General features: G+C 39.8%; 1 long non-coding RNA gene across 6 annotated transcripts in view; it reads right to left on the reverse strand.

Annotated features, from left to right (window-relative positions):
- Nucleotides 1-20,301, reverse strand: part of LOC132323935 (uncharacterized) — a 55,364-nt gene that overhangs the window by 31,223 nt on the left and 3,840 nt on the right. Inside the window, exons 1-4 of one of the 6 annotated variants that reach the window (XR_009485473.1) lie at nt 13,255-15,382; nt 12,286-12,412; nt 10,609-10,694; nt 238-340 (exon numbers count right to left, since the gene is read on the reverse strand). This is a non-coding gene — a long non-coding RNA (uncharacterized LOC132323935). Of the gene's footprint in view, nt 1-237; nt 341-4,423; nt 8,822-10,608; nt 10,695-12,285; nt 12,413-13,254; nt 15,383-20,301 lie in introns of those variants that run through there. The other 5 variants (XR_009485470.1, XR_009485472.1, XR_009485475.1 and 2 more) reach the window with 5 other exon arrangements.

Here is a 20,301-nt window from a genome sequence, read left to right on the forward strand (position 1 = left end):
TCAGGAAAGATTCTTTATCATCCCATTGGAAATGAGGGCCAAATTCAACTTTAGAGATTCACATTTGTATTTCTGTTTGCTCCTGGCTTTACTAAAATAATTTTCTTAGGTGAGTGCTACTGAAAATTCTTTTATAGGTTTTGCTAAGGACTCATCATCATCCACCCAAACTACCCATCTGCACCTCTACTGGGATCACAAAAGAACTCTAAGGCAACTGAAAAACAAAAGCAGTACCGGGAGAATGATGAAGTTCTGATCATTTGCATCCTGCTTCGATTTTCCTTTTGTTTGCATTTGTCAGAAGACTGGGACATGCCTCTGCCGGAGGGGAGATGTGCTGTGGGTGGAACAAATGTGAACAGGCAGGGATTGGATAAGGTACACAGAGCATCTGCTCTCAACGTGATGGCTTCCTCCACCCAGTCCTAGGTGAACACAGTTACATGTAAGGAGGTTAAAAATGCAGCACAGTCTATAACCAGCTTCTTCCCAAGGTTAACTGACTGAGGTATGTATTTTCACTACATGATGCCTCTGTAAACAGGCATGTTGTGAACCAGCCTGAGCAAGAGAAGAGAGAGATGGAGAAAGCGTGGGAAATGAGACTTTGGAAAGGAATGGAGATGCAGAGAGAAAAAAAATCATGCGGAAAAACTGTCTGTCATTTCTCAGAGAGATGGATGCTGCTCAGCGACAGCACTGATCCTCATGCAAGCAGCTACTGCTTGCTGAAGGAGTCTGTAATTAGGCAGGCAAATATGTAAAAAAAAAAAATCACACAACTTTGTACCTTTTTTTTTTATGTACGGTTTTTGGGATGTTTTTAAACAACCGTGTCAAGGCCCTTGTCTGCAGACTATTGTTGACCACAGCGACTCTCCATCTGTCTCAGATGCACACAGGGAAAAACCACATTCATCATTATTGATTACTTTAGGTCTTGGAGGCCTTTGTAATGGAAAGGCTGATGTCAGTGTAAGACAATAGATATGGTGAGACCTTTCCCAGGCTTCTTTGTTTAGGCTCAGCGGGTGCCTCAGGCACTTTGTGTATATGTCTGAACCAAACATCAGTCAGAAACCTGTCATGTCCACGGGATACAAAAGCTGGTATCTCAGTCTTCAAAGAAAACTTGACCCTGGCTATGAAATTCTCTCACGCACTGTGTCATGAGAGGAGAAACCTTTTGGATTTTTTAATAGGACAAGAGTCAGTGTTGTTCATTTCCAGGGTCTCAGATTGTCTTAAAACTAGAGATAGGATCCAGAGTTGTGGTGCAGCTGGGACTTTCACATCATGAACACTCACAAACACTGGAAATCACCCATACCCACTGCTCCATTGTAAATCCTGCCCACAAAATCAGAGGGCAAAACTATTTCTGTTAAGAAAACCCCCAGCACTTCAGCCTATAGGAACAAAGTGGGATACAAAGAGATGATATGCAAAACCGAGCTGCAGTAGCTGTACCAGTTTCTGTCAACGTTTTTGTGTCATCTACTATAAGAACCCAGAAAGCAGCTGTGGTCAGATACCCTGCATTGTAAACTGATGCAGAATAAAGGTTAAAAGGCTTTTTACCCTTTGCCATCTTGTTTCCATATAAACAGTCATTCCATTTTGGGAAGGCAAAGGGAGTGGAAAAACAGGAACAAATACTTAGAAACATACAAAGAGATTTAGCAAAGAAATTTTTTGCAAAATTTTTTTTCTTTCCTTTTTTCTTTCACATTGTTCTTTCTACAAATAAACACAGCATATGTATTCCATCTAGCTTCACTATCAGAGAAAGTTTTTAACCATTTCTTTCTTTCTGTATCTGATTTTATCTAAAAATAAAACATTACATTTGCTATATTGAAATTTCAGCTTGAGCTACTTATACAGAAACTAGGAAAAATGTAGAAACAGAAGAAGATGGTAACTTAAAGACATCCCTTAAGCCTACCTGTAGGACAGACAACTAAAAACTATCTGTGGATTACAACAGGCTTTTAGTCATGAGGAAACAGCTGAAGAAACTCAAGAGTTGCACCTTCCAAGGTTTTATCAGTTCACTGAAAAAGTCAGGTTTCTGAAGCCTGCACCACCACCCCAGCTGAATACTAGAGAAATGTAAGTAAACAGTGTTTCACTAACAGCAGCTCCATGATTCAGAATTTCTCCAGCTGGATTCATCAGAAGTTAAAGAGGCCTACGCCACAGACTGACCAGGAAAATTCCCATATTAGAATGCCTTGCCACATCATGGCTGGCTCACAGACATGTACTAGCCTCCCATTGAGATGAGGGATGCAGCCTCCAATCAGAAGGTAAGAGGAGGGCTCTACAAAAATGGAAAAAACTTTGGGGTAGTTTGGTGTTCAGTAGTGTTCCTGCAGGGTGTTCTCTGAAACACCATTTATGAGCATTTGGCTGAGTGCTCCCACTGACACAAACCCCACAGCAGTGCCTAAAGCCAGCATTAGCAATGCAACATGGTCCTGCCTCTAAGCTTAGTCATTCCTCTTCAGCTATTCTGAAGTGCTTTGCACTACTATCACTGTGAAACATTCTTGGAAGAGCAGTGAAGCCAAGGACTTCCAGGGTTGCATTTAGGTACTTGCATCCAGGAAAGAAATTTGTACTAAAAAATCTCCTAGAGTCCATTTTTATTTGGAAGTGGCTAATGGCAGGAGTTTTTGTAACCATTCCTGCCCAAAAGTCATCTTGCCTCTGCAGGACACCTCAGCACCTTGGGGCTTGCTTGCTTTCACCCTCATTTTCAGGGTTTTCATTGGCAAATGAAACAGTGCATGGGAACATTTCTGGTCAGTGGGATAACTTTGCCCAGACTCATGAACTCTGAGGATGGCCCACAGAATTAGATATGTCCACATCAACCAACTTTGTCTCAAGCAATTCCTGAGCACAGTTTGGGAGCTGGAGGGCTATAGGGACCTTTCCCCATAGGCACCATGCATGTGATCTCCCAGCTGTGAGGTGAAAAAAATTCCTGATATAGATGTGGGCTATTCTGTGAGCCAGCTGACTTCAGCATCCGGGAAGATCTTCATCCATTTAATCCAGAAATGCAGATCTAGCTGGAAACAGCAAATCCAGTCTGTGCCTGGGTTTACCTGGCTCTCACTGGTGCTGGTGTCAGTGCCCTGGAGCCACATCAGCTGCAGGAAGGAGAGGAAGATCAATAGTCACAGAAAGAATCTGCATTCAGCCTGTGCCCCAGAGTGCTCTGTGCCTTGGGGAGAGGGTTCTTACTCCCACTGAGGAGTCGATTGTGCACTTTTAATGACTCTTTAATGGATATACAATCCCGAGGAGCTGGAACAGGAAAACAACTGTAATTGTGTTGCAACAAAACAAAGTCTATGGAGCTCTATTTCCATTTAAAGAGAGGACTTTTAATGATTTTTATGAAGGGAAAACCTCATGCATGCCATTAATTGCTCTAGTCAATGACTAAAGAAAGTAGTACATAATTCAAACATACATTTGAAAAAAAATATGGGTGAATCAGTACTAAATTAATTTTTCATAATGGCAAACTTCCAGGACTAATTAACTGCCTAGGCTGATATACATGATAACAAAGACTGGTATATCCAAACTAGAGATGGAAAAATTTTAAAAAAATAATTAGAAAAATAATTCCCCCAAATACTGATTTAAATCAACTGAAGTCAGTAAAAAAAAAAAAAATACTGATTCAGGAAATATTTAATCTCTTTAATAAGGGGATTTTTTTTGGTTTTTGTTACAAATAAACTCAATGGTTTAAAATAAATGGTAAATAAAGATGCATAATCCCAAGAGAAAGAAAAATTAGGTCTTACATATCTGCTAATTGATTTATTATCAAAGCTTATTCAAGTTTTAATTTTGGAATTCAAGCAAATGCTAGAATTGTAAAAAAACATCATGTCACATCCTTTTTTCAAACATGCTAATGTATTTTATTGTGACTTTTCAAACATGTGTTCAAAGCTACTTTTGGAAGACATGGGAAGACTAAAACATGGGTCATGCTATATTCCATTTCAACATACTCAGATGTTTGTATTTGCACTAACCATTATTTTTAATAACTTATATTTTCCCATATTTTTAAATGTTCTATTATTAATGTTTTTTCTGGTATTATTTTTCTAAGCTGTTGATCAAACTAAATTGTGCACTCAAAAGTGCACCTTTAATTACTGCAGAAAGTCATGTCTGTGTTCATGGCATCCGCTACTGTAAGATCAGACACAAATAAAAATGATATCCTCATTCTTAAAAGGCTGAGACTTTCAGTGGTAGAGCTGTGAGAAAACAATTGAGACTCGGTGTGGACTTTTCTGTAGAGTAAGGTAACAGTCAGGGTTAGTGGAGGGCACCATCAAACAGGTGAAACACCTCTGAGGTGTTTCTACTACAACTACAGAAGAAACACAAGGGACCACAAGGTTTCCAAATCCAAAACCAAGCTGCAGCTGTAAGATCATCTATCAGTCAACAATACATTTGAGGATGCTTTTTTTTACCCTTCCTTTTTTTAAGCACAGACTTGAAATTCCTACCTTTGTCAAGAATTCAGGCTTGAACACGTTCACCTCAAAATTATGACAGCATTTATTTGACAAGCTGCAGCTTGGTAGAAACGAAAAATTTAAAAAACCCTTCTAACAGAGTGTCTGTGATTTTAGCTCCCACTGAGTACCAAAATAAATGAAATAATTTAGTTTCCACATTTGTTACCTAGACGAACGCCAACAAGCATTTATACTAATTTCTCTGAGCTATACCAGCATAAAAACAGAAGGAAGCTCTAGGTGTACTCACAAATGAATCAGTAACTGCCAATGAGGACAGAATCAATTTTTTCTGAGTTTGCCTCATGGCAAAATTGAAGTACTTTGTGTTTACTGATTTTTTTCCAAAATTACAGAAAAGCACAATACCTACCCTGAAGTAAAAATACATCTCTCTTGGTAAAAAACATCCCACATGGATTTTACATTGAGTTCTCAAAATTATATATCCCTTCTCATGCTTTCCCAGCCATTATATTGATTGCTACGTAAAATTACTGAGTTATTTCAGCTGTCGCTGTCTTTTGAAGGTTAAAATAGTTAAACTAACCTTTAGTTTGACCTTTGTAAGCCATCAAAATATTATTGGAAGCAGCTCTGTTTAACCATTGATGATTTCTAGGTACATTTGAAGTAATATGTGAAAACTGAAGACCAGTGTAACTTTTGGAAAGATTAAAGTCCACTTCCCACACAGTATTTTCTAACATTTTAAACTTACTTTGCTGACAGTAAATCAGTCATTGAATGAAGAACATTTTCTACTACTCATGAAATGAACAAGCAAACAAGAAAAAACCTTTAGATTGCCACAAACTTCCTCATCCACTTGACCCCCACCATGACAGATTCTTTTCTAAGGAATTTAGATACTATACAGCCTCAGAAGCAGCTTGGTAAAACAGCTGTGAGAGTGAATGTAGATAAAAAGCATGACGAAAGAGATCACACTGTGGTGGGGATAAACTGGCTGTCAAAATGCAAACCCTCATAACTTTAACAAGCTCTGAAGAAAAAAGGCAAAATTGAAGTATCATTTCACTTGTGGTACCACTTCACTTGAGCAGGGCAAGAAGGGAATCCATCTGACAGGCTGAAAATTTTGTTCATATAAACAAGTTCACTGCTTATTAGATGTCTGGTAGTCATAACACATTCTTGCAAAATGGAAAAACCCCAGCCAACCACTTTAGATTTGGTCCTTTGTGCAGTGATTTAACGGGAAGGGAGTGGTGACCCTTTGCAGAGCAGTGATCTGGAGCTGTGGAGCTGACCAAGGGAGGCTGGCAAGGGCTGTGGGCTGAAGTCATCGCTGCCTGACAACACATTCCTGGCTTGCCTTGGGATTTCTCGCTGCACTGACTATGTTCCAGTTGTCAGAATTCCTGGACTTGTGCAGCAACAAATATATGTACAGTTAATTTTCTCATATTATATACTTAGCCTTACAGTGTCCTAGTTTGCCTTATTCTAGTGCTATTGCTGGTAAAATGCATTTATTCTGCTTCCTATCCGTAAGAGTGAATGTAAAGGATTTTTTAAAGAATACCATTAAGCATTTTAAGCCTTGATATACAAACATTTTCAGAGAAGAGAATAATCATGAGTAGTTTTCCATTTCCCCAGTCCAAAGCTCCCAAGTCTCTTACAGAAAATATCACAAGGTTAAACCCTACCTGCACTAAACAGGAGAAAATGTCTTAATGAGATAGATATTATAAGGGGAGGAGACATATTTTTCATCTTTGCTTTCATATTGAAATACTTTGTTAAAAAATAGAGCTCTGAGATTACTTTAAACTGTCTGAGCTAACCACTCCTCGGTGATTATAAACATAAGACAGTCTCCTTGCTCTCAGATATGTCCCACAAAGTCATCTATAGCTTCCAGCAAAGGGTAACCAAAGCCTAAACAATGACTTTGATTACTCTTCAATATGAGTACATTTGGTCATTTTAAAGGACACGTTCCCTTCGTTTATTACCAACAAAGAAGATGTAAAGGAGTAAGAAGATAACATTTGATCCAGTAAGGTATAATTTCCATTTGTTCTTTGCTCTGTGCAGGTGAGGAGAATTATGTGCATCAGAACTTGCCAGTTCAAGTATGTTGCAAGGAGCAAGATTGCTTCTCCATGCTGCTCCCTTGCATACATTAAGCTTTCCTGCCAAGAATTATATAACTGTGGATTTGCTGTCACAATAGCTCTGGTGGACAAATAGATCTGCATGTGCAAAGCAGCCATGTGTACAAAGTGGCACAATGTTTTGGTTTTTTTGAGCCCTGTCCTACAGTTCAAACATGGAGACTTATCTAAGAAGATCCTACCTCTTTGCTACCCAGTATCTCTCCTTCACTGATTAAAGTCAGTGTTTTAACTTGGACTCAAATTTCTACAGAATGCTCTTCACATAAAACTGTCCACATCAATGAGGCAGTTTTCTACTTGGTGGAAGATCAGGAGACAGACCCAATATGCACCCACAGCATATGACAGCCTTTGTTCCCTTTATTTCACAGAGAAGTTTAAACTTTTTTAAAGGACAGACACACCCTTTGGCATTTAATACCTAGATGGCCAATGACAACAGATATCTAATTCAAAACCCAGAGGCATTGTATTTGAAAATGTTGAGTACCTAGCTATGGTCAATAGGGAAGCTCTGGAGGCAGGGAAGTATTTTACTTGGTAAAATAATTTAGTTTGTACAGAGATAGAGCAAAAAATGTACTGTGACAGAGGGAAGTTAATTCAGCTTTGGGTGGGAGTAATTGAGTTTAGCAAGAATTCTATTAGTGATGAGAAAGGGACTCAAAACACTGTGAATTATCTCAGGTTGTAGTCCTGCAGCTCAGCTGCTCCATTCTCCGTTCTCTGTCTCCAGTGCTGCAGTATTAACACTAAAAAGACCAAATACAAAACAGTGAAATTTCCACAGATTTGTCTGCAACCAGTTACTGTGGTAGCCAAGTAATAACTGCAGTAGCTCAAGTGCATTTCTCTTTCTACAGAACAGCTTCTGACATACAGAAGCCTTATGTGCTCAGGCCTCTGCTAGGAAGGTGGGATTTACTCTTTGTACATCAGAGGCAGCATTTCAACAAGCTGGATAGAACTGAATTATATAAAATGAGTTTATGCCATCTAAAGAACAAACAGGTGGAGTTTGGTTTCTTATTTTCTTTGTCTTTTAAAGAACAGGAAGAGTGCCCTTTAGTCTACAGAGGTTCTTCAGCCACAGGCAGAAAAAGTGGAGCTCTAAAGCAGCTGGCTGTCCAGCGAGCCACTGCGCAGCCACGGCCACGGCCCTGGCACAGGACGTGCTGGCTAACTCGGTCCCAGCGGAGCGAGGAGGGCCAGCCACTGCCAACATCACCGAGCTGTTCTGCACCCAGCTGTCACCCCAGCAAAGCCCCATCCTTCACACAGTCAGGGGGTCCAGGGGGAGCCATTGGCAGCAGATCACTGCTGGATCAGCCCAAAGGATGCACCAACCCAGCTGTGAAGGAATTTGGCTTCGTGGCCATACCGTAAGAGCAGGGCAAAGGGAAGACAGGTTTGAGCCTCCTACATACAGTCATCCTCCTTGCCAGAAAAGCAGAGCTCTGAAGTCACAGTAGTGATCAACACGCTATGACTGAGCAATCTAAATATGTGTCTATTCCAGACGACTGAACTTGAAAATGTTTCTTCTGACCTTTCTCAAATGCCGTTCTTTATTGTTGCCAAGTAGAATTCCAAGAAGTTTAATCAGAGATAGATTTGGCATGGTAATGGATGTGTTTGGGTGTCATCATGACTGTTTTTCAGTGTGGTAGATGTTTTAAGCATAAGCTGAGCAATGTTTTTTAAGGCTCCTAGAACTTCTGACCAACTCTGAAAGTTGTTTCCCTGCACCATGCCATCCTCATCATGTCATGGAAGTTGCAAGAGGCTTTCTCTTTTATTCCAGGCCAGTAGCACACATTTCATCTTGTCACGCAAAGGAGAGCAAGGCAGAGGAGGAGGAGTGTGAATTTCCTCCGCTTGTCTAAGCTCACAGGTAGGTCATGAATGTTGTGATCACTGGAACGTGACCTGACATGGGACTGGAGTGAAGCAATTTAGCAGGTGGTGGAACTGTGGTGATGTGAAGCAAACACTGTATCAGTGATTTCAATTTGTGTCTTCATGCGCAGGTGCCATGGTTAAGCCCTTCCATTTCAGGAGGCACTTCTGATCCTAAGGACTCTTCATTCATCAAAGCTAATGAGTAGAAAATGTGAAATGCAAGTTAGAAGCTAATTGCTGTAACAGCCCTTCTTATAGACAAATTGCCAATGACATAATCTGTCTTCATCAGGGCAACAGAACAGACCCAGTTGCAGACACAAATGCTTTTCCTACCAAACAGTCATCAGACACCTATTTCACCCCACAAAACTGAGAGAGAGTAGCTGCTTATGCTGTTTACAAATGAAGTGTACATCTTCTCCCCATAACTAACTGGGTAAACAATCACAAGGGTGCCTTTGCTATCCTGGGCTCCAGAACTGACCTCTGGATGTCAGTCAGCACAGACCTGAGAAAACTGTGCACTCCCATCCAGGAGCCCATTGATATGCTCAAATAAGCAGCACTTGACACTGCTCTTCTAGCTCCTGTCTGCATGCCTGTGTTGGGAAAATCTTTTTTATGGAAGATGTGGGTGCCCCTCTCCACACTACAACTGTTTTTCTGAAGCCCCTATAGGTTTTTACAGCAATACCTCTCTTTTTTGTCTCTGTACTCACAAAGGCTGAGGCAAGACACTTCAATTGCAGGCAGGTATCTCACTATTCAAAATCACTTCAAAGGTATCTTCTTCCTTTGACTTAAATCTGAATCCCAGACTCGTTAGGCACTTAACAACCTAGGAGACAATTACAAGCTTCCCAGCTATCTGTCTGCTATCAAATGCAGACAGAAGGACAATCACTCTTATTCTAGAGCACTAGGAGCAGCATTCTTATTTACATTCTTATTTACAGTGTTAAGAGCAGTCTGCCCTGTGAATTCTGTTCTGATCGTGTCTATCAGTCATTACACTAGCAGAGAAATTGTGTATGTGCCATCTCTTTCAGGCAGATTACTCTTCTACAGTTTGTTGTCCTCCTGTTGAGCTATGTTGAGCTACTATAACAGAAGGCATATTCAGTTGAAAAAATCTCAGAAAAAAAGTGTTTACTTTATCTCTCTTGTTGCCTCTTGCAGACCAGAGGGAAAGCCATGACAGTAAGAAAAAAATGTATTGTGATTATGAGAGCCTTTGTAGATCCTTATTTAGGAATACGAGTGTGATTCAATACCATGGTGTACAATGTGCTGCCCACGTAAGTCTCATTGGGAGCCACTGGCTCCAAATGAACAGCAGCAATTCTGCTGACTCAGAGAGGAAGAAAAAGACTTGAGGTTAATACTAAGAAACTACTTTTAAAGGAATCTGTATTTCTTAAGAAAAAGGAACTAAAGTTGTAAATTAACTGCATAACAAATTGTAGGCATTTTACTGCTAGGTGGTGTACTACTTTCATGGCTTATGGCTCTGTTGTCTGTGTAAATCACAAAAGAGTGGAAACATACATATTTATATATAATAGTAATAAATATATATATATATATATCTTTCTTTTAATATATATCCAACTACAAAGAAACAACTAATAAGTGAGCAATATATGAAATTCTCTTAGTAGAAATGGCCTTTCCAGAGAACATGGAGTGAAATCAAGCTTCCTCTATTTGAGACCAACAGTTAAAAGAGGGGTTTTAATTGAGGTGCTTTCTTGTGTAGGCTTCCTTGTACTTGCACACAAAACAAGTCTTGAAGAACTCCTTTTTAAACATACAAAATGAAATCTTCATCTTGCATCAAGTTCTTTATGACTGGGCACCCTCCAAAACTGTGTAGCTATCTCCCAGCATCTTGATTTGCATTGTACCTAGCCTGAAGTGTGGAGCCAGAGCAAGGAAAATGCAAGCCAGAGGAAGTAATACATGGGGAAGTTCTTTACCTGGGCCTTTTTCTTCTGTCTTCTCAACAACTGCCAAAACAAGCATTTCAGAAGAACTTGGAGAAATGGAAAGGGGGTTTATTCTCCTGTGAATTTAAAAAAAAAAAATCATTTTCTTAAACACCGCACAGCTATCACTCAAACTTCTACAGAAGGATAATAATGTGTGTGATATTTTAGGAACCAGTGATCCTGGCTCCTAAAAAATCTCCCACCTTTTTTTTAATAGCTTTTTGAAGTGAAAATTGTGTTTTGCCAAACCCACACTCTTGTCTGCAAAGTTCCTGATTTTATTGGTGTTCTCCAGATCAAGTCTAAAAATATCCATTTGTTTTATTCACACCCTTCACTTTTTTCTTTCATTCACCAGAAGGAATTTGCATTTGCACCGGAACAACTGATATTTAAGTTTTCCTTTTTCCAATCTAATTCAGGGGCCAAAATAAAAAGTAAAGAAAAAAGTTTTCTTTATTGATCAATGACTCATGATATAAATTTTTGTGTGCACTCTCAGAATAAATTCATGAGCCACAGGAAAATCAGGATTAAACTATTTAGTAATCAATGGAATGCCCAGCTGTGCTGGGCAATGGTTAACAGACCAAGAGCAACCATAATTTAAAGGAAATTTACCAAGTGAAATCAATCAAGTTTTGTTTTCAGAAGCTGCAAGTTTCAATCAAAAAGCAAGTATGAAGGCTTCATACTCTTAGGTAACTGCCCAGCATGTGATTTCATATTCAACTTGTGCCATTCTATATTAACTGTAGAAAAAATGCAATCTTCTAGCAGTCACAGGAGGATATGTTAGGTTAAACAAGGACTGGTTGATTCAAAGATCTTTAAAAACAGTGGGGAAAGTGCAGAATCATAATTTTTATTAATCATCTAAAAATACGTCCAGAATTGCTGAGAAAATATATAGGTATCACAAAGGTTAGAAGAGCAGTCAGAGCAATTTGCCTCACCTGTACACCATGCCCAGACAAGCAAAATGTGTTTTCAAAACAGAAGCTTGGGCAACTGGGAAGAAAGAACTGAGATCAACTCTCCACAATGGGGAACTGCCTTGGGGCTCTACAAGACAGCTAATTGAACAGAACATCTCATATTTAAAAGCTTAAAAGATTTTTGGGTGAAGACACAGGGAAATAATACTGAATGGCAAAGGGAGGGCACTTTCTCTTCATATGGCATCCATAAGCTCACTGCTAGAACACAGTGTCCTTTGAGGAGATCCAGCTTCAAAAAAGGAGGCTGAAAATCTGCAAAGAGCTTAGGGATGGATGGCTAGAGCAGGAAATACAGCTGTTTGCTGGAGACTGAAAAATCTTATCTATTTATGTTCATTCAAGTGGTTAAGAAATTGCTTGATTACAGCCTACATACATTTACAGTGAGGGAGGGCTTGAACAAAAATAATGCCTAATGAGAAGTACTTGGAAGATGAAATGAAACAAATTCAAGCCTTGTCCTCTAAAGTTCAGTGATGATAACAAACCAGTAGTTAATAGATGTGTACCAGATTTGCCATCTGCTAAAGTTTTGAGGACAAAAGTGAATGGGGATCCAGGTTTCCTCGCATGCCCCACTTTGGACCATGGCATTGCAGAAACACAAGAGAATGAGCCCAGAAAAGGGGTTCTGCTTGTCCACACCACCAAACCCTCAACTCACTTCCTGGCCCTCCTTTATGCCACTGCAAGCAGCTCTCCCTGAAACAGTTACATGTGTTGTGGCCAGTTCAGACACACTGCAATACCCTCAGGAGATGGAATGATGCAAATTTCCCACAGCTGAGGAACTACAAAAAAGAGCAAATAAATCCATCAACTTGAGCCTGGTTTCCCTTATCTCTGCTCATAATAACACCTCCCCACTATTTTACACTACTATACCTTTCACAGCTTTAACTTACAGCACACAATATGTCAATTCTTACAACCATTCTGTTAGCCATTCAGACACAACAAATTCAGAATTATCAAAAATGCTAAATGAAAATGCCACTGCAGCAAGGAACCCAATACTATAATATACATATATAGTACATAAAGCATATGGTAGTATACTATCATGGTATTATATATTCTAAATCTGTTTTATATACTGATATTTTTATTTGTATGATGATATATATATATAAAAAATATACATCTGTAATATAATGTGTTAGACAAAACACATTATATTACAGCCTGCCAAAACCCCTTTTTCTGTTGCAGGCAACGTGTCTCATCTTTTAGCATGATATCAAGTGTGCATTTCCTTTCATGCTTACAAAATTTATTAATGAGCTTTGAATCAGCCAAAGCTTCTGCAAGTAAAAATATAGCTTCATATCATCACAAGGCTGGTAAAAGAACTTTTCTTTGAAAAATGCAAACAAAAAGGAAACATATATAGATACCTGTAAACTCTCACAGATAACAAGCAAGCAATTTTTACATTCTTGCTTTTTAGTCCATTCCCAGGTGCATAATATTTGTCCCATGAGCTCCCTGAATGCTGATCACCAGCCACGTGCCCTGATCTCTACACACTGCACTGTATCATCATTAACATTGATATGCAAATTATCTTGACCTCAGGTGGCCATTCATCCCAAAATCACTGACATGACAGAGTGTGAGAATTGAAACTCACCTCTTTCAAGGAGCACAGAGCCCTTCATCTTCCAGCTGACACACATTGACCAGTAACTGCTTCCTCCAAGAGATGACAGGCTATCTCCTGAGTCCATACATTTACAGATTAAATTGGTGGATCATCACTATGATGGGGCAGGGAGTATCAGAATTTGTGTTATTAATTGCTTAAGGTAACAGGCAGGACAATAATTCATAACATGGCAGGGACAGTAAAAGTCACCACAAAATACATTAGTTACCAGAGGTGTCTGACTGTCAAAGCTGGTTGGAGTATCTTACTCTGTTGTTATGGCAGATATATAGCAAGACAGAGAAAGGTCTTGAAAGTCTCACCCTGAGTGGCTTCTATTCAAAGCACTGTGGAGTGTTGTATGATGCAGAATTTCTGGCCAAATAATCATAACATGTTTGCTAGTATCAACAAAGCCCAAATTCATAGGCATAGAGATGTAAAAAATCACAAAAGAAAAAATATAATCTAAACATGAAAATAATGATTGACACAGATGCCATCTTTTAATTTGTAACACCTACATATGCTTTAAAGGAAGATCTCTTCTGAGTGGGGAGCACTGCATCCAGCAGTGATGTCTGAGGTTCAGGACTAGCTCTGCAGCTCAAGAAACAATTTAGGAAAGTTGGTTTCCTATGAAATTGCATTCCTCATTTCTTTCTTTCTCTTCTACTCATGCAGTAGGAATTTCTGCCCTAATGTGTTTGCTGCTGTCTTCTCACTATGGCCCTGCTTAGGCAGTGCTGGCTCAGCAGCCCATGGGCACAGGCTGGGCAGCTGGCTGAGCTCTGGCTGCTTCTCCTTTCCCAGGAGCACAGATGTGTATCACCTCCTCACAGAGCAACTATTTTCATACAACTCTAAATGCACAGACTGGAATGACTCTGAGACTGTCACCCCTCTGACAGTTTGGACTTAAAGCGGCCAAGGATTCAGTAAGGTATGAGGAAAAGAGTGGGAAGGTGTTAGACAGACACTGTGATGATGTAAGTTGCATTTCCTTCAGAAACCATTTAGTAATTTCATGAGAGTGCTTTAAAAGGCACAGAAATTATTTCTCAGCCCCACTAAGACACCTACAGAGCTCGCTCTGCTCAAGTCACCAAAATGGAGACTAAGAGGTAACACACTTATAGGTGAATAAATGCGCTCTCAAGAAGATTTTTTTTTTTTAATGTAGTAGAATAAACTGTAAAAAGAATTAACCATTTCAATGTATAAAGACAGACAAATCTGAAAAAAACCAAGTAGATCAGCAATGAACTGAATAATTTCTGGCATGTAGTGGACAAGTTTTGGGTTCAGCATGCTAAGCATGCTCAGATGAAGGACAGTGACTTTAAGATAGGACATGACTTGGTCAGAGACACAACACCAGGCTCAGTGTAAAGGCTGTCTAAGTAATAAATGAGAGTCCAAATAACTGAAAATGCCCTTCTGAAAATGCCCCTTTTTACTTTAAAAGTCATTGAGTAAAAAATTAAATGCCAAGTTAAAGTTGTCTGAAATCAAGATTTATAATGACAATGACAATATGCACTTAGGGGTACAAGAATTAGTTGTACACTACATTACTGAATTACAATAGCATGCCTTCCTCCCTTCCTTCTAGCTGAAGTATTACTTACAAGGGTTCATAAAGTGACAAATGTATTAAAAGCTTAAAGTTTTGGCCACATTAGTCATAGAAAGGTTAGAGTGAACATTGCAACAATGGCCATTTTAGAACATAATTTTTCTATTTTAACAAATCATGATGCTGCAGCTCACAACAGCAATAAAACTGCAGTGCTTATAAATCACTCCATAAAAGAGAGTGATATATTTTTTTCATGATAGCAAGGCTAGGAATATTTCAGTCCCAAATGACTAAAACAATTCTTTGTTTAAATAGGAAGGAAGCTTGGGGGAAAAAATGAAGGAAAGCTGGATATGCTATGCTTAGAGGGAGAGCCTTATAAGTCACTAATGACAATGTGTTATTTTGAATGAGGAGAGGAAAGGGAAAACAGTGACATAGCAAAGAGATATTTTAACAATAAGACTTTGGAAGTCTCTTGAATAGACTCCTGACCTTTACTGCAAAACACTGAGGCACAAGGCTCCTACAGAGGTCTGCATTCATTTCACAAAAATAAATAGTATGAAGGCATTGTTTTAACCAGGCAGAGCAAACACACATACGAGGATTTGTGTTTTAGTGTCATACTTTGGGCAAACATGAACCAACCCAAGAACAGAAAGAAGTGAAGCACAATGGAGGGAGTTTCATTCAGACCCCCTGATTCTTTTTACTTTAATTAACAGGTTTTCCACGTTTTTTGAGCAGTGATGGAAAGAGTTTTAGTTAATACTGTTTCCTGAATGTGGCTTGTGTGCTGTAGATGTCTCACAATAAGTCTCTCCTACTCTGACATAGCACACGGTGTCTGCCTAGTGTGTGCTACACTAGATAAGGTGGGGAGCTGTGTAACAGCAGAGCTGAATGGTACTTGCAGAAATAATGAGCTACATTTCCACATGCATGTAAACACCTCAGTCATCAGTGCACCATGGCCATTGATTTCTCTAGACAAGTGTCAGTTAGATAGACAAGCTGCCCCTGCTGCTTTTTAGATGCAGGCAGTATTAAACTGTGTGGGCTCAGGGACACTTCAAGATGCAAACCTTACAGGCCAGACCAACATGTTACAAACAGTAGCTGTTCTTGTATGAAGTAGCTTCCTTGGCTGAAGTGCTACCAGCTTCCAGGAACTACAGGGCCACACTGCTGTAAGAATGGGACAAAATGTGATACAGGAATAATTTGCACTGTACTCACAGCTCGTATTCTCACATCTGGTAGCCCACAAGACACACTCTGATATGAGTTCTACAGTCTCCAGATCTTTAGCAAAGATCTGACTTTTCAAGGTGAGAGAAGACAAAGCAAAAGGCGATATTTTTAATTAGCAATACAGTCACAGTCGACACATTCTGTACCCTTTAACATAAATAAGGGGCCATAGGGGAAGAGTTTGTGGAAAGCAGTACATTTGTTTTAACCACAGCTGAGAGGCAGAGCTGGCAAGCAGCAAAGCAAGAGCATCCCTGCACAAGGCACAGAAAGCTCATTGTAATGACAGCAGGAGTGACTCAGGGCACTGGAATGGGACACTTCACCTCCAGGTCACCCGTTTGCATCCATTTGCAGCTAGCTGGGTCTAGAAGTTATTACCATCAGAGGGGCATCCAGTGAAATGGCTCCGTGCAGCCTGGAAGGGACAGCTGCCCAGACCCCACACATCAGCCCCACAGTTATTACCCTGTAAGAACACATACTGTTCTCCCAGGCTCCAGCCATGGCTATCCAATAATCACCCAAATGGCCTGAAGCTCTGAGGGCCACCAGGAATACACTGCTGCCTTCTGTTTCACACAATAACAGGCATGCTGAGAAAAAGACAAAGACCTTCTCATGTCCCCTTTGTTCCTCACTTCTCTTTCCTTAGCCAGATCTGCAAGAAATGTTGTCTACACTTCTCTGTAGTTTTTCTAATTTTGCCATGTCTAAGCATTGCAGAGTGATTGGCCATGCTACAAAAATCACGAGCATTAAAAAGCATATTCCATTTTCTATTGTTCAGTTCTCTTTCAATTTTTACATTTGATTCATATTTTCAATTTATCTTTCCTTCTTTCTCTTTCTTTCTTGCTTTCTTTTTCTCTCTCCCTCTCTCTTTCTCTCTTTCTTTTTCTTTCCTTCTTTAAGGAATTTTGAGATAGTCATACAGACCCAGAAGCACAGACTTCAAGAAAAATTGTGATTATTTCTTCATAAAAAGCAGGAGCTGACAACACTACATGCTAGTGCTGATTTAACACACTAATACTACATTCCATGCAGTGCAAATGTCAGTAACTGGCTTCCAGTGGAGCTCAGAGGAGGTTAGTAAGCTGGAGAATCAAGTATAGCATGCTTGGTTTGGGGCCAAAGAGACAAATATTGGGTCTTTGTCTACTGCAAGTCTCACAAAAAAGCCTGTAAAGAAACAAGATTCTCTGGTACAAACTCAACACAGCTGTGGTCCCAGTTGCTTCTCATCTCTCCCTGCAGAGGCAGTTGGAGGCTAAGTCTTTGCATTCTCTTATAAAGCACAAAAGCCGCTTGGTCATGTCACAAAAAATATTTCAAAGGTTTTGTTTCTAACTCTGAAAGTTAATTTCCCTCTTTGTGCCATTATCCATACTACCAGGGGATTCATATACAAGATCACAGTAAACAGCACTTCTTCAGTGTCACTGTCTTCACCTTCTTGCATTTTCACATATCCCACTCAATTTATTTGCCCATTACCTGTTTGCTCCATACCCCTGTGCTTCCTGTACTTGCAGGCTGCCCACTGCAGCTTCCCAGGGCTGCTGGCCATGGGCCAGGACCACAGCAACTGACTACATCAATCACTTCAGCAATTTAATCACAACCTCCCTCTAGTTTCCCCCTTATATCAAGGAAATGGCCTGCAAATCTCAGAGATGACACATTCAGGAATGAAAACCTAATCACTGCTCAGCCAAGCTGTGACAGGGCAGTGCTCAACCTTTCTACTCAGCATTGCAGGGCACTGCTCTGCAGAAATACACCAGGGCAGCAAACCCACTCCTGGCTACTCTGGTCATGCAAGGTCCCATCTCAGATGTCCTTTGAATTCAAGCCCTGAAAGTTGTTCACTGAAAGCTTTGTCTGATATCAGAGGAAGCAAAAACATTTTACTTTCCTTTTGACTCCAGAGACACACACCAGGCAGGAACCATAAAAAGCTTTAGACATTGGATGCTAGGCGTGCATGTCATAGTCTAAAATCCCTACACAGTGTCAAGCACTTAGATATTTAGTTTCATAATATGCAATATTTGTCAGTGAAAAACAGAGTGGAAGGAGGGATGAAGGATGTGACTTCTTTCTGCCACCCTGTAAGAGATGCCAGTGAAGAAGAGTCTTCACAAAAAGATCTACAGATGTGCTCAGATACCTGGTATCTCTCTATCTATACATATTTTTACATTTTAGAACATGGCTCAAGGAGGAACAACTGCCATTCACATTTAAGCTCCCAAGGCAAATGGTATCCAGAAGACTACCTGGTACTTTAGAAGACATACATGCCTTAGCCACCTCCTTTTGCACTCTTTTGGGTAAAGCAGAAGGCGAAAGACAGCATTCAATCCTTTTGAAACTGGGCAGGAATGCAAGATTCAAAGTATCATAAAGAGAGGATAACATCAGCAAACCTGTAGCCACAACCAGCAAAGAACTGGTGTGTTTTATGGGCTTTAGTCCAGGAGTCCAAGGACTCTGGGTGGGTTTGACGATCATTTGAGGTGATAATGGAAAAAAATATCTAAGGTATTATATGGATTTTTTTTAAATAAATCACACTCACAGAGGTGTCTACAATGAAATTTAAATCTTGTGTGTCTGAGTCTCAGTCAGTAATAGGCCTTGTATTTATCACTATATTATACATAAATTGTGCATTAATGGATGTTTCTGTGCTCTCTCGAGGCTTGAACGAGCACTTGAACCAAAATTGCTAGGATTTTGCAGTCCAGTATCCTGCTTGAATTAATTATTTCAGGGTGACCAAACATGAATACTTTTTTCCTGACTTTCCAATAAATGGAAATAACTAGATTTCCAGCTGACTTAGATAAAGCTCAAAAACTTGAGGTGTTGTTAATGACATTCTTCTGGGCTGTAGGACACTTCAGTTCAACCGTTTCTGCTCCCTGACTGATGAATTGGGGAAATCAAATCTCTCTCATTTAAACAAAACATGCAAGCAAAAAGAGCAAGCTAAAATATAACTCACTTTTGGATTTCAGATTACCACCTACTTAGTTTAAAAAGAACTGCTGTATATTTTGAGATCCACTTATTGCTAATAGAAGTATTGGGTGGTTTTTTTTTTAATTGTACCACAACCGAAGCTAAATTATTGTTTCTAATAAAATAGAGCTTTAAACATAGCAGGTTATTTTCTCTACCCTGTCTGACATAAACTATAATCTGGGAGTTTTTTTCTCCCTTTCATGGGCACCATCTGTTTGTGACCATTAAAATCCATTTTCCATGCTGAAGGGATGGGAATTCAGAGGGATGTGTTCAGCCACTGTCCAAACAGTACTGTCATTCCTAAGGGATCCATTACAGTCTGACACACCCAAGTATTTATGAGCTATAAACTGCCGGCCTAAAGTGGCGATTAATCACCCTGTGCATGGGAGACACAGACGGTGACAGAGCATCTTGTAGCTTCGAAGGGAGAGGGGCTGGAACGGGCTTAGGATTTTTTTTTTTTTGAATGAGCAGTGTTATACGGCATTAGGTTTTTCCCCCTCCGGCACCTCGTTTCCAAGCCATTTGCTCCGACAGTTCTCACAGCCAATGTTAAATTAGCAGATGTCTTGGAACTGGACCCTGAATGAGACAGCTACGAGGCCACCACTTCTCTGCAGCATTGTGTCTCTGGAGTCACCACCCACTCGGTGTCTCACTGCTCTTCTTGGTGCAATGCTCCTTTCAGGGCTGTTTGAGAGACTGAATGTAGCTCTGAACCAGCTTTGACTGAGCACTCTCATCACATCCAGGCACAATCAAAGCATAACAGTCATGTGAATGAGAATTCTTGCAGACTTAGTTCCGTGTTATCTCTGAGGAAAATTGTAACACCCCATTACAAAACTGATGTTGTTATAAAACTGATCAGAAGCAACACTGTCTCTGAAGAAGTCAGAAAACACAGCAAATGGTGTTTTTCAGCTGAGATTTAATACAGAAGACAGATAATTTCAAAACTTTTGCTCCATATGGCAGGGGAACACATCACATAGTTCTCACACCCACATGAGAAACTGCATAGGGAACAAAGAAAAGGAAATACAAAAGCTGGTAAAAAAATTTAAGTGCAAAGACAGTCAGAAAATTGAACACTTCTGAGGCTTTGTGAACTCAACAGACTACTGTAAAATTTAGATTGAATTTATATC

Source organism: Haemorhous mexicanus, chromosome 2, assembly GCF_027477595.1.
Source record: "Haemorhous mexicanus isolate bHaeMex1 chromosome 2, bHaeMex1.pri, whole genome shotgun sequence".
In the NCBI taxonomy this organism is placed as follows: Eukaryota; Metazoa; Chordata; class Aves; order Passeriformes; family Fringillidae; genus Haemorhous; species Haemorhous mexicanus.